Source organism: Bos indicus x Bos taurus, chromosome 6 (assembly GCF_003369695.1).
Source record: "Bos indicus x Bos taurus breed Angus x Brahman F1 hybrid chromosome 6, Bos_hybrid_MaternalHap_v2.0, whole genome shotgun sequence".
NCBI classification, from domain to species: domain Eukaryota; kingdom Metazoa; phylum Chordata; class Mammalia; order Artiodactyla; family Bovidae; genus Bos; species Bos indicus x Bos taurus.
In genome coordinates, this window is record NC_040081.1 from 75933956 (window position 1) to 75946937 (window position 12982).

Sequence of the window (12982 nt, forward strand, 5' to 3'; positions counted from 1 at the left end):
TGGGGTCACTAAGAGTCCAACACGACTGAGTGACTTCACTTTCACTTTCACTTTTCACTTTCACGCTTTGGAGAAGGAAATGGCAACCCACTCCAGTGTTCTTGCCTGGAGAATCCCTGGGACAGGGGAGCCTGGTGGGCTACCGTCTATGGGTTCACACAGAGTCAGACACTACTGAAGTGACTTAGCAGCAGCAGTAGCATAGTAAGTCTGAGCATGTGATTTTTTTTTTTTTTTTTAAGTAGGCAGTGATAGAATATTGTAGTTAAAAGTATAGACCATGGAACCAGCCTGCCTTCTTTTCAATCTTGATTAAACCACTTAATGGGCATATGATTTTGGTCAAATTACTTAAGTTCTGTTTATCTCCAGTTGTCTATTTTCAAGTAATGGATTAATGGTAGTGCTAACTTTAGGTGATTTTGAGGATTATAAAATTGGTATACATTAGCACTTAAAATAACAAATGGTACAGGATAAGCATTCTATTAATGTTACATATCGTTGTTATAAATGTTCCTCAGCAGCTCTCAATTGCTGATGAATAGGAAAGGAATATGATAATGTATAAAATTACACAGAATCAGGATGTGATGCAATGAAATGATTATTGGTGAGTTTGGAAACTACAGGTGAGTTAAAGAGCTATAGAAGCTATGCTGAATAAATAGAATGTAAGAGCACAAGTGGCCTGATAGCAACTTAGAAGATGATGACTTCCTTGTGGAGCAAATGAAGAGATAATTGCTGCTGCCGCTGCTAAGTTGCTTCAGTCATGTCTGACTCTGTGTGACATCATAGATGGCAGCCCACCAGGCTCCCCCGTCCCTGGGATTCTCCAGGCAAGAATACTGGAGTGGATTGCCATTTTCTTCTCCAGTGCATGAAAGTGAAAAGTGAAAGTGAAGTCGCTCAGTCCTGTCTGACTCTTCGCGACCCCATGGACTGCAGCCCCCCAGGCTCCTCTGTCCATGGGATTTTTCAGGCAAGAGTACTGGAGTGGGGCGCCATTGCCTTCTCCGGAAGAGATAATTAAGTAATCACATATTATGGGATATATTAAGTAAAATACAGAGGGTTATGGGACCTAATATGTAAAGGAGATTTCAAAACTGTAGAAGGCTGAACTAATGGAGAATGAAAATGAGGAAATGGAAATGAGGAGAAAGGAAATCTCTTGGTGGGCAATCAAAGATAGGATATTGGACATAGTATAGTTGCTTATGTTGAGAAAGCTCTGGGGGTGACAGTGGGAATGGTGTTTATAGTAAAAGCAGAGAAAAAGACAAAGGAAAAAAAATAGAAAAGGAAAGTTAAGATTTGAGTATTGAGCTATTTGTATATGGCTTTGAAGCTCACTCAGAGTTAACAGTTGTAGGAGGAATTAAAACTTTAAAAATGTTGGTAAGTAACTAGGACTTTGAGTTCTTCACTGGTGGCTCAGATGATAAAGCGTCTGCCTGCAATGTGGGAGACCCGGGTTCGATCCCTGGGCTGGGAAGATCCCCTGGAAAAGGAAATGGCAACCCACTGCAGTATTCTTGCCTGGAAAATCCCATGGACAGAGGAGCTAGGAGGCTACAGTCCATGGGGTCGCAAAGAATCGGACATGACTGAGTGACATCACACACCAACTAGGGCTTTAATGAATACAAGTGGAGAGGAGAAATGGTGTTTGATATAAATGGATTTCATTAGTTATATTTTATTAACTATATTGTACAATTCTGATCAAAATGCTTACCATACATAATTTGCTACATAAGTATGACTTTAATAAAGGTATGTGCCTTAGAAGAGCTAAGATTTTCTTGTTGAATAAACAATGGTCTGGAGACACATGTGGAATAAGGAGGGTCTGATCCTATATCAGACCCTCATGCAAAGAAGATAAGGAGGGTCTGATCCTATATCAGATCCTCATGTGAAGAAGACCCTCATGATCCACCTCATGTGAAGAGTTGACTCATTGGACAAGACTCTGATGCTGGGAGGGATTGAGGGCAGGAGGAGAAGGGGACGACAGAGGATAAGATGGCTGGATGACATCACTGACTCGATGGATGTGAGTCTGAGAGAACTCCGAGAATTGGTGATGGACAGGGAGGCCTGGCGTGCTGCAATTCATGGGGTCGCAAAGAGTTGGACACGACTGAGCGGCTGAACTGAACTGAACTGATCCTATATCTGTATGATAATCATAATTGGAGTTTTTGTGGGTTATGGAAGGAGAAGCAGTTTCCATCTGAAAAAGGTGCAGGCAAAAATAGTACAATTGAAGGAAAGCCAGGCATTATTGAAGACAGAGAGGTACAAGGAATGATACATAATATGTTGAAGCATATGAAAAGTTTATTTCACCATAGAATAGGATATCACAGAATGATTTCAGGTGGACAGCACAGAGTCTGATCATGTTTGTTAATTACTCTGATAGTGCCAGGCTGAAAAGTAATAATTGCTTCCCAAAGTATGGTAAGATTTGTGTTTACACATATGGTAAAAGCTTTATTCATCCATTCAGTTGACAGCAAGACATAATTCTATGTACTTTTTAAACATCAGTTCAATTCAGATGTTCAGACCTTTCCGACTCTTTGGAACCCCATGGACTGCAGCACGCCAGACTTCCCTGTCCATCACCAACTCTTGGAGATTGATTAAACTCATGTCCATTGAGTTGATAATGTCATCCAACCATCTCATCCTCTGTTGTCCCCTTCTCCTCCTGCCTTCAATCTTTCCCAGAGTCAGGGTCTTTTCCAATGAGTCAGTTCTTTGTATCAGGTGGCCAAAATATTGGAGCTTCAGCTTCAGGATGAATGAATATTTACAGCATGAATGAATATTCAGGACTGCTTTCATTTAGGATTGACTGGTTCCATCTCTTTGCAGTCCAAGTTCAAGGGACTCTTAAGAGTCTTCTCCAACACCACAGTTAAAAAGCATCAATTTTTTGGCTCTCAGCTTCCTTTATGGTTCAACTCTCACATCCATACATGACTACTAGAAAAACCATAGCTTTGATTAGACAGACATTTGTTGGCAAAGTAACGTCTCTGCTTTTAAACATGCTGTCTAGGTTGGTCATAGCTTTTCTTCCAAGGTGCAAATGCCTTTTAATTTCATGGCTGCTGTCACCATCTGCAGTGATTTTGGAGCCCAGAAATATAGTCTATCACTGTTTCCATTGTTTCTCCATCTATTTGCCATTAAATGATGGGACCAGATGCCAGGATTTTCGTTTTTTGAATGTTGAGTTTTTAGCCAGCTTTTCACTCTCCTCTTTCACTTTCATCAATAAGCTCTTTAGTTCCTCTTTGATTTCTCTCATAAGTATGGTGTCATCTGCACATCTGAAGTCATTGATATTTCTCCCAGCAATCTTGATTCCCGCTTGTGCTTGATCCAGTCCAGAATTTCACATGATGTACTCTGCATGTAAGTTAAATAAGCAGAATGACAATATACAGCCTTGACGTACTCCTTTCTCAATTTTGAACTCCTTTTTCCATGTCTAATTCTAACTGTTGCTTCTTTACCTGCATACCGATTTCTCAGGAGGCAGGTAAAGTAGTCTGCTATTTCCATCTCTTGAAGAATTTTCCACAGTTTGTTGTGATCCACAGAGTCAAATGTTTTACCATAGCCAATGAAGCAGAAGTAGATGTGTTTCTGCAATTCTCTTGCTCTTTCTGTGATCCAAGGGATGTTGGCAATTTTATCCTTGGTTCCTCTGCCTTTTTTAAGTCCAGCTTGAACATCGGGAAGTTCTTTTTTCATGTACTGTTGAAGCCTAGGTTGAAGAATTTTGAGCATTACTTTGCTAGCGTGTAAGATGAGTGCAATTGTGTGGTAGTTTGAACATTCTTTGGCATTGCCTTTGTTTGGGATTGGAGTGAAAACTGACCTTTTTAACATAACTGACCGAAAAAACAGACAATGTTGGCTGAAAGGCAACAGATCATAAAGAGAAAACCTAATGAATAAGTTATTAGAGAGATTATAAGTGTCATGGTATTTTTAAAAAATTCTGCAAGTTAAAAAAGTTTCAAGAGATTTGGCAAGGTTACAGAGTAACATGTTAGATACTGAGAGGGAGATATTTGAGCAAATTCTTGAAGAAATTTGAGAATGTATCCATGAATACACATAGGAGAACATTCCTGTCAGAGAACAGGAGCAGTACAGAACCCTAAGGGATACTCTTTATCACATTTACTCATGTCAGAAATGATGATAGTTTTAAATTTAGTGATATATTTAAGGTTATAAGAAGTGTTAAGAATCATATATTTTAATAAATTAAAAAAGATAGGGCTCATGAATGGATAAAAGTGTGCCATAACCTAAGATGCATGATTATTTTAGTTTTCTGTGCCTGACATTCAAATGTTACAGAGCTCTGTCTGTAGTTCTTCAGGAAATCTTTCTACCAGATCTAATCCCTTGAATCTGTCCATCACCTCCACTATACAATTGTAAGGGATTTTATTTAGGTCATACCTGAATGGCCTAGTGGTTTTCCCTAATTTCTTAAATTCAAGCCTGAAGTTTGCAATAAAGAGCTCATGATCTGAGCCACAGTCAGCTCTAAGTCTTGTTTATGCTGCTGTATAGAGCTTCTACATCTTCAGCCACAAAGAACATAATCAATCTGATTTTGGTTTTGATCATTTGGTGATGTCCATATGTAGAATCAGCTCTTGTACTTTTGGAAAACTGTATTTTCTATGACCGTTGTTCTCTTGACAAAACCCTATTAGCTTTTCCCCTGCTTCATTTTGTATTCCAAGGCTAAACTTGCCTGTCATTCCAGGTATCTCTTGACTCCCTTCTTTTGCATGTCAACCCCCTATGATGAAAAGGACATCTTTTTTTTTTTTTGGTGTTAGTTCTAGAAAGTCTTGTAGGTCTTCCTAGAACCAGTCAACTTCAGCTTCTTCAGCATCAGTAGTCAGGGTATAGACTTGTATTACTGTGATGTTGAATGGTTGCCTTGGAAACAATTCAAGATTGTTATATCATTTTTGAGATTGCACCCAAGTACTACATTTTGGACTCTTTTGTTGACTTCAATGGGTACTCCATTTCTTCTAAGGGATTCTTGTCCACAGTAGTAGATATAATGCTGCTGCTGCTGCTGCTGCTGTGTCACTTCAGGCGTGTCCGACTCTGTGTGACCCCATAGACGGCAACCCACTAGGCAACCCACCAGGCTCCACTGTCCCTGGGATTCTCTAGGCAAGAACACTGAAGTGGGTTGCCATTTCCTTCTCCAATGCATGAAAGTGAAAAGTGAAAGTGAAGTCACTCAGTCGTGTCCGACTCTTAGTGACCCCATGGACTGCAGCCCACCAGGCTCCTCCATCCATGGGGTTTTCCAGGCAAGAGTACTGGAGTGGGAGTAGATATAATGGTCATCTGAATTAGAGTCACTCATAACCATCCATTTTACTTCACTGATTCCTAAGATGTCAATGTTCACTCTTGCCATCTCCTGCTTGACCTTGTCCAATTTACCTTGATTCATGGACCTGACATTCCAGGTTCCTATGCAATATTGTTCTTTACAGCTTCAAACTTTACTTTCACCACCAGACATATTCACAACTGAATGTCATTTCTGCTTTGGTTTAACCTTTTCATTCTTTCTGTAGCTATTAGTAATTGTCCTCTGCTCTTGCCCAGTAACATATTGGACACCTTCTGAGCTGTGGAGGGTTCATCTTCCAGTGTCAAATCTATTTGCCTTTTCATACTGTTCATGGGGTTCTCACAGCAAGAATTCTGGGGTGGTTTGCCATTCCTTCCTCCAGTGGACCACATTTTGTCAGAACTCTTCACTATGACCTGTCCATCTTGCAAGGCCCAAAATGGCATGACTCATAGCTTCATTGAGTTATACAAGCCCCTTAGCCATGACAAGGCTGTGATCCTTAAAGGGGATCCTTGAAGGACTTTCAATTAAATGCCTAAAAGTGAACAGATATCAAAGAACAATGCCTACAAACTTATAGATGTAATTATTTGTGTAACTAGATAACTAATTTATCTTTTTTTATTTATGCTATACTGTGAGAAACAGGTAGGAAAATCTGCATTTCTATTTAGTTATAAAAGCTTCCAGAATCAAAGGAGTATATTATAAGATCTACATAGAGATGGAAGAGATGAATAAGAGGTTATAATCAAGTAGTATATTTTTCATTCTCCCACTTGCCTAAAATTCATGGTGACTCAATTTCACTTTTATGAAAGAAGCTTTCAGTGGGTGCAGCAATATTTCTTTAAAGTAATTTGAAATTTATAAAATGTATTTAATTACATGATATAGAAATACAATGAGGCCTATAACAAGTGGGAGTTCAGTTCAGTTCAGTTCAGTCACTCAGTCCTGTCTGACTCTTTGTGACCCCATGAATGGCAGCACACCAGGCCTCCCTGTCCATCACCAACACCTGTAGTTCACTCAAACTCATGTCCATCAAGTCAGTGATGCCATCCAGCCATCTCATCCTCTGTCGTCCCCTTCTCCTCCTGCCCCCAATCCCTCCCAGCATCAGAGTCTTGTCCAATGAGTCAACTCTTCGCACGAGGTGGCTAAAGTACTGGAGTTTCAGCTTTAGCATCATTCCTTCCAAAGAACACCCATGTCTGATCTCATTTAGAGTGGACTGGTTGGATCTCCTTGCAGTCCAAAGGAATCTCAGGAGTCTTCTCCAACACCACGGTTCAAAAGCATCAATTATTCAGCACTCAGCTTTCTTCACAGTACAACTCTCACATCCATACATAACAAGTGGGAGTAGAACATTTATAAATCCAGTTTTTAAATACTATTGTTTCACTGAAGAAAATATACATCTGGTATTTATTATATGAAACTCATTGGGTGATATAAAAAAATGAACTGAGAATAACAAAATATAAATAAAAGACATAAGAAACAATATTACAGGTAAACTAGCAGAGGGGTATATGCTTATTTTCAGTCAATTTATATTCAAAAGTAAGACCACAAAATGCTTTTATACACATACAATAGGAATTGAAAATTAGAAAGCCATGCTACTAAAGCATCAGTTCAGTTCAGTTGCTCAGTTGTGTCTGACTCTTTGCAACCCCATGAATTTCAGCACATCAGGCCTCCCTATCCATCACCAACTCCGGAGTTCACTCAAACTCATGTCCATTGAGTCAGTGTAGCCATCCAGCCATCTCATCCTCTGTCGTCCCCTTCTCCTCCTGCCCCCAATCCCTCCCAGCATCAGAGTCTTTTCCAATGAGTCAACTCTTCGCATGAGGTGGCCAAAGTACTGGAGTTTCAGCTTTAGCATCAGTCCTTCCAAAGAACATCCAGGACTTTCTCCTTTAGGATGGACTGGTTGGATCTCCTTGCAGTCAAAGGGACTCTCAAGAGTCTTCTCCAACACCGCAGTTCAAAAGCATCAATTCTTTGGTGCTCAGCTTTCTTCACACTCTAACTCTTACATCCATACATGACCACTGGAAAAACCATAACCTTGACTAGATGGACCTATGTTGGTAAAGTAATGTCTCTGCTTTTGAATATGCTATCTAGGTTGGTCATAATGGCTGCAATTACCATCTGCAGTGATTTTGGAGCCCAAAACAATAAAGTCTGACACTGTTTCCACTAAAGCATAGGTCAACATATTTGATTATTAACTGCTGCTATACTCTTTGTCAGCATGAATTCTAAGTTTTGTAACCTCCTTATTTTTGCTTATATCTGGACTTTTTTTTTTTTTTTTTTTAATAATATGAGACTAGTTCAATTAACTGTCCCACTGTAAGGAAAAGGTTATAGCTTGGGAAAAAAACATTGTATTTCTTATTTTTATTATTTAATAACTAGTGAAGCAAACTACTTATATACTAAGAAATGCAATTGCTAATTAAATCTAAAGATTTGTTACTACTGTTTTATATCAGTGGTAGTAGAAAATGGATGAACAGCATTTTCCAATTTTACTCAGAGAATCAGTTACTGAAAGACTTAATGGAAAGAAAAGGTGAGAATTGGAATAAATTTTATGTGATTTTAACCTGATAAACTCTCAATGAAAAGTGTATTTTTAAAAAATAAATTGCTAGTTAAGCAATTAACTCAACCACAAAAGATGAATAATAATGTCTTATTGAAAGATAAAATAAGATTAACTAGTATTTTCTATGGGGAAGAAATTAATTCCAAGAAGAAAGAAGTCAATAATCAAAATTTTGAGTTACACCAACAGTTTTAAAACATTCTACTGTTATGAAGCCAGAACATAAAATAAATAGAATTATAGGTTAATTCAGGTGATAGGAAGTTTAAGAGCTATTAATGATTATAGTGGTGTCATTTTTTTTTTTTTTCCTTCTGAGGAATGAGGAGTGGTCCACCATGAAATTTTCTGAAATCTATTGAACTTGAACTTACTGCTCGACATGTTTGACATTAAAGAGATTTATTCTAGTGGGCAACCTTGCTAATGTGGACACAGAAAACAAGAAGTGGCTAAAATTTGGTATAGTTTATCTTCAGAGGAAATTAGCCCAATGGGGCCAAGATCTGTGTTCAGAAAGAAATAGATTAAAACCATAATCCAGAAGGAAATGGAAACCCACTCCAGTGTTCTTACCTGGAGAATCCCAGGGACGGGGGAGCCTGGTGGGCTGCCATCTATGCGGACACACAGAGTCAGACACGACTGAAGTGACTTAGCAGTAGCAGCAGCAGATTATTCATTTCACATGGTTAGAGTTTTACATGGAGAATGTGCTCACATATTCTTGGAGAGTCTAAATTCAACATTAACAATATGAGAAACCCCCAAATATCATCAGGTCTAGTTCTCAGAGATCTCCTGGCTAGGATCAGATAAATTTTGAAGATAAGTGTTTTGTTTTGTTTTGTTTTGTTTCTGATGAGAATAGCTGAGTCTAAAACAGACAGGATTAATCCAGTCCCAGTACCTCACAACATTCAAGGAGATGCCTCACCCTGGGATGAGCTCATGGTAGCCTTACTAACCTATCGCTAGTATTCCCAGTGAGAAATACATAACAGCTGAGCTTTCAAGAGATTCAATATTAATAATGTACTATTTGAAAGGAAAAAGAACAATCTAGAGGGGAAAAAAAGTTGATCTGGAAGTTTTCATTTCTTTATAGTCTTTTTATGCTTCAAAGTAGATAGCCATGGAATTTTCCAGGGGTTTTAATAAAATATGTAGCACAAAAATTATAAGACCCACTACACCATGAAGTGATAGGTAATTTCTAAGTACATATATTAAAGCTAAGCAAAAATTGGTTGATAAAAATGAAAAATAATTTTTATACAAATTATACTTCAATAATGATGTTCAAAATAGTTACATATATCTCTTCGTGCTATAACTTCCTCAGTTTGGTGGGATTTTTCCGACTAGGCTTCCCTGGTGGCTCAGATGAATTTACTGCAATGCAGTAAATTTACTGCAATGCAGGTGACACAGAGTTCGATCCCTGGGTCCAGATACTCTGCTGGAGAAAGGAATTGCTACCCACTCCGGTATTCTTGCTTGGAGAATTCTAAGGACAGAGGACACTGGCAAGCTACAGTCCACGGGGTTGCAAAGAGTTTGACACAACTGAGAGATGAACACATTTCTTCAGTGTGTGGGAGATTATACTGAGATCTGATTTTGTTATTTTTGTGATTAATGGTATATAAAAATTCCAATTATGAAAAGTAGATCATAAAATAGATGACAAGAAGCACATTGTAAAACACTTGGGCCTGCAGCTTGATGCACTGGAGAAATTTTTTAAGCATTCTATTCACTTAAAATAATATTTAGTTTATAAAATCATTCCTAAAGAGCTTTTTTGAAACACATATTTCGAAGTAGAATTTCTAATATACTAAAGATCATTTTTGAACACAGAGAAAAAGTAGTCCATGGTAAACTTGGTAGCTGTAAGAAGGTATTTCAAAGGCTAAAATTGATCAATATTAGACATACCTAGTTTTAACTTAATACCTCTTTGGGGTTAAATACAGGTTATTCCAGTATTTGCACACTGTATTTGGATTGCAAATATAGTGAATGGGGAAAAATAACAGAATCAATGTGTAGTTGAGTTAAACGTAATGGAGGTTTGTGTTATAGGTAGGGGGATTGATACAATAGGCATATTCTTTGTGGATGTGTGGTAAAAAAAAAAAAATACTAGGGTAAAGGGCAGCTACATTTAGCTTTTCTCTAGGGAGTTAAGGCAATGTAAACTTAATTAATTTTCAAATACTTTGCATTATTAATCATTTTATAAATTTGTGGCGTTTGCTTCTTACATCTTGAGAGATTTACATTTTCAGAAGTTCCATTCCAAGCTTGGTTGTTCATTAGTCTTCCTTCCTTTCAAGTATTTCAAATTTTTTTTTTTTTTTTAATGACCTTACATTTCCTAGAACTCTTTAGACTTATTCATTTCTCTTCCTGTGTGCTAAGTTGCTTCAGTCGTGTCCTATTCTTTTGAGACCTCACAGACTGTAGGCCAGGCTCCTCTGTTCATGGGATTTCCCATGCACAGAGGGGTACCATTTCCTTCTCCAGGGGATCTTCCAGATGCAAGGATCAAACCTGCATCTCATGCACTGGCAGGAAGATTCTTTACCACTGTGCCACCAGAAAAGCCCACTGATTGGTTATCAAATACTAAAAATTCTATCCAAACCCGTAAACTAATCTGTATCAAATCAGCTGTTCCTAATAATCATAGACCCATGTTATCAGAATTTCCTCTCAAATCCCATGTGTAATCTTTCCCTGAGTTAATTCTGTCTGCACATAGCAATCATATTTAACTTGGAGATAAATTCACAATTAGAATTACTATTAGTCAAATGATCATTTAAAGCTATATTTCTCTTGAAGTTTACTGCTCCAATTTTAAATGCTTATTTAAAAATTTTGAGTCCTATTTTCCTGCTTTGATCTCTTGAGGCAGACTGTCTTAGGGAGGAATTTAGAAATCTATGTTTTTCTACCATTTCTTCAGGTGGTTCTCATGTATGATGATCTTTGAGAGCTAAGATTAATGTTCAAATCCCTGCTCATTGGAATCACCAGGGCGGCTTGTTAGAAAGGCAGATTACCATGTTGCCATTTGGAAAATTCTGACTCAGGAAATCTAGAGATAACTGTGAATATATAACCAAGATTTTTCCAGTATAGTGTATGAGAAGCTTGATTTTCAGGATTCCGTAGTCTTCAGGAACGACTCCATATTTTGAAAGTAAATGTTTAATTTCTTAACCTAGGGATCTCAGATGCTATGGATGTCAATGCTGTGCTCAAAAAATGACAGTTATTCAATGTTGTTTAGTATTAGAGCTTTTTTGTAGGATTCACAAATCTTTGTAATGTGTCCATTTCAAAGCAAACCAGTCTTACCTACTATTGGTCCTACATATATTCCTTCTGTTCTGGTAAAACTGAATTTCTTCCCTTTGGTTTTCTTCAAAAAGATGGTTTAAGCTATTCCGTTAGGTGAAATTTATAAGCAATCTGTTGTAACCCCCAAATTGGGAATCTGATTATAATTGTACTAAATGTCCTTATTAATTTTGGCAGAAGTTAACTCTTCAAATTGTTGAATCATCTCATGCACAAACTTAGTGTATTCCTGAATTATTTATTTACACTTTGTATCAATATTTTTCTGTTTTTGTCATAAAGATCTGCACATTTCTTATATTTTTGTCTAGAAATAAAAATTATATCTCAATGAAAGAGTTCTTTCATTATAACATTTTTCAACTGATTAATTCAGACCTAAGAAGTCATTTTCCCTACGTATTTACCATAAAACTACCATACAGATATCTTTTAACACTTGTAATAGTGGCCTCCTTTTTTTTAGTACATGCATTTCTTTTCTTCTCTTCTTCACATTATATTAGCTAAAGTCTTCAGAATGATATTGAATGAAAACATTGATGGCAGACCTCAACCGACATGTCCTTGTGTTTAGTGGCAAAAGTAACAGCAGCAATAACTGAAACTTAATAATGCTACAATGTGCCAAGATGTTGCAAACATTTTACATGTATTAGGTCTTAAAATTCTCCTAAGAATACCATGAAGGAACAAAATGTTAAACAGTGTGCCCAAAATACTAAACCTAGAAAGTGAAGTAGCCACATTTGAGCCCAGAAAGTTTGCTTAGTTTCATGTTTGCACCAGTTGAAAGTAGGTTCCTTACTGTGTAATTAAGACAAATTCCTTTCATAATTTATGCAGAAAATTTACTGTACTATTGAAAATATTTTATGTAGAATGTTTACATGTAAATTCAAAATATTTTTCACCTACACTTTTATATTACTTTCTAGTTTTCTGCTATCTTTAAAGTTGAAAAATGTTTAGAAATTTCCTTCCAGAAGTTATTTTTTTAAAATTCTATTCACAGTCAATTGCTTGCAAATATTAAACAAAAAACCTCTATTTTACTATCATAATTAAATGTTTCTTTAATCACTGTTAACAAAAATGAAGGGTAAAAAATGGTTTCATTGTAAAGTATAATGCCAGTAAGGTTTTCCTTCTAAGTAGTTTGTCTATTTAAACTGGACATTTTAGTATTTTCTCTATGCCCTTAAATTAAAAAAAATTTTTTTTCAAAGGACATATCTAAATAGAAAACATTTTTTATTGATCTTAAATCACTGCAGATGGTGGCTGCAGCCATGAAATTAAAAGACGCTTACTCCTTGGAAGGAAAGTTATGACCAACCTAGACAACATATTAAAAAGCAGAGACATTATTTTGTCAACAAAGTTCCATCTAGTCAAGGCTGTGGTTTTTCTAGTATTCATGTATGGATGTGAGAGTAGGACTATAAAGAAAGCTGAGTGCTGAAGAATTGATGCTTTTGAACTGTGGTGTTGGAGAAAACTCTTGAGAGTCCCTTGGACTGCAAGGA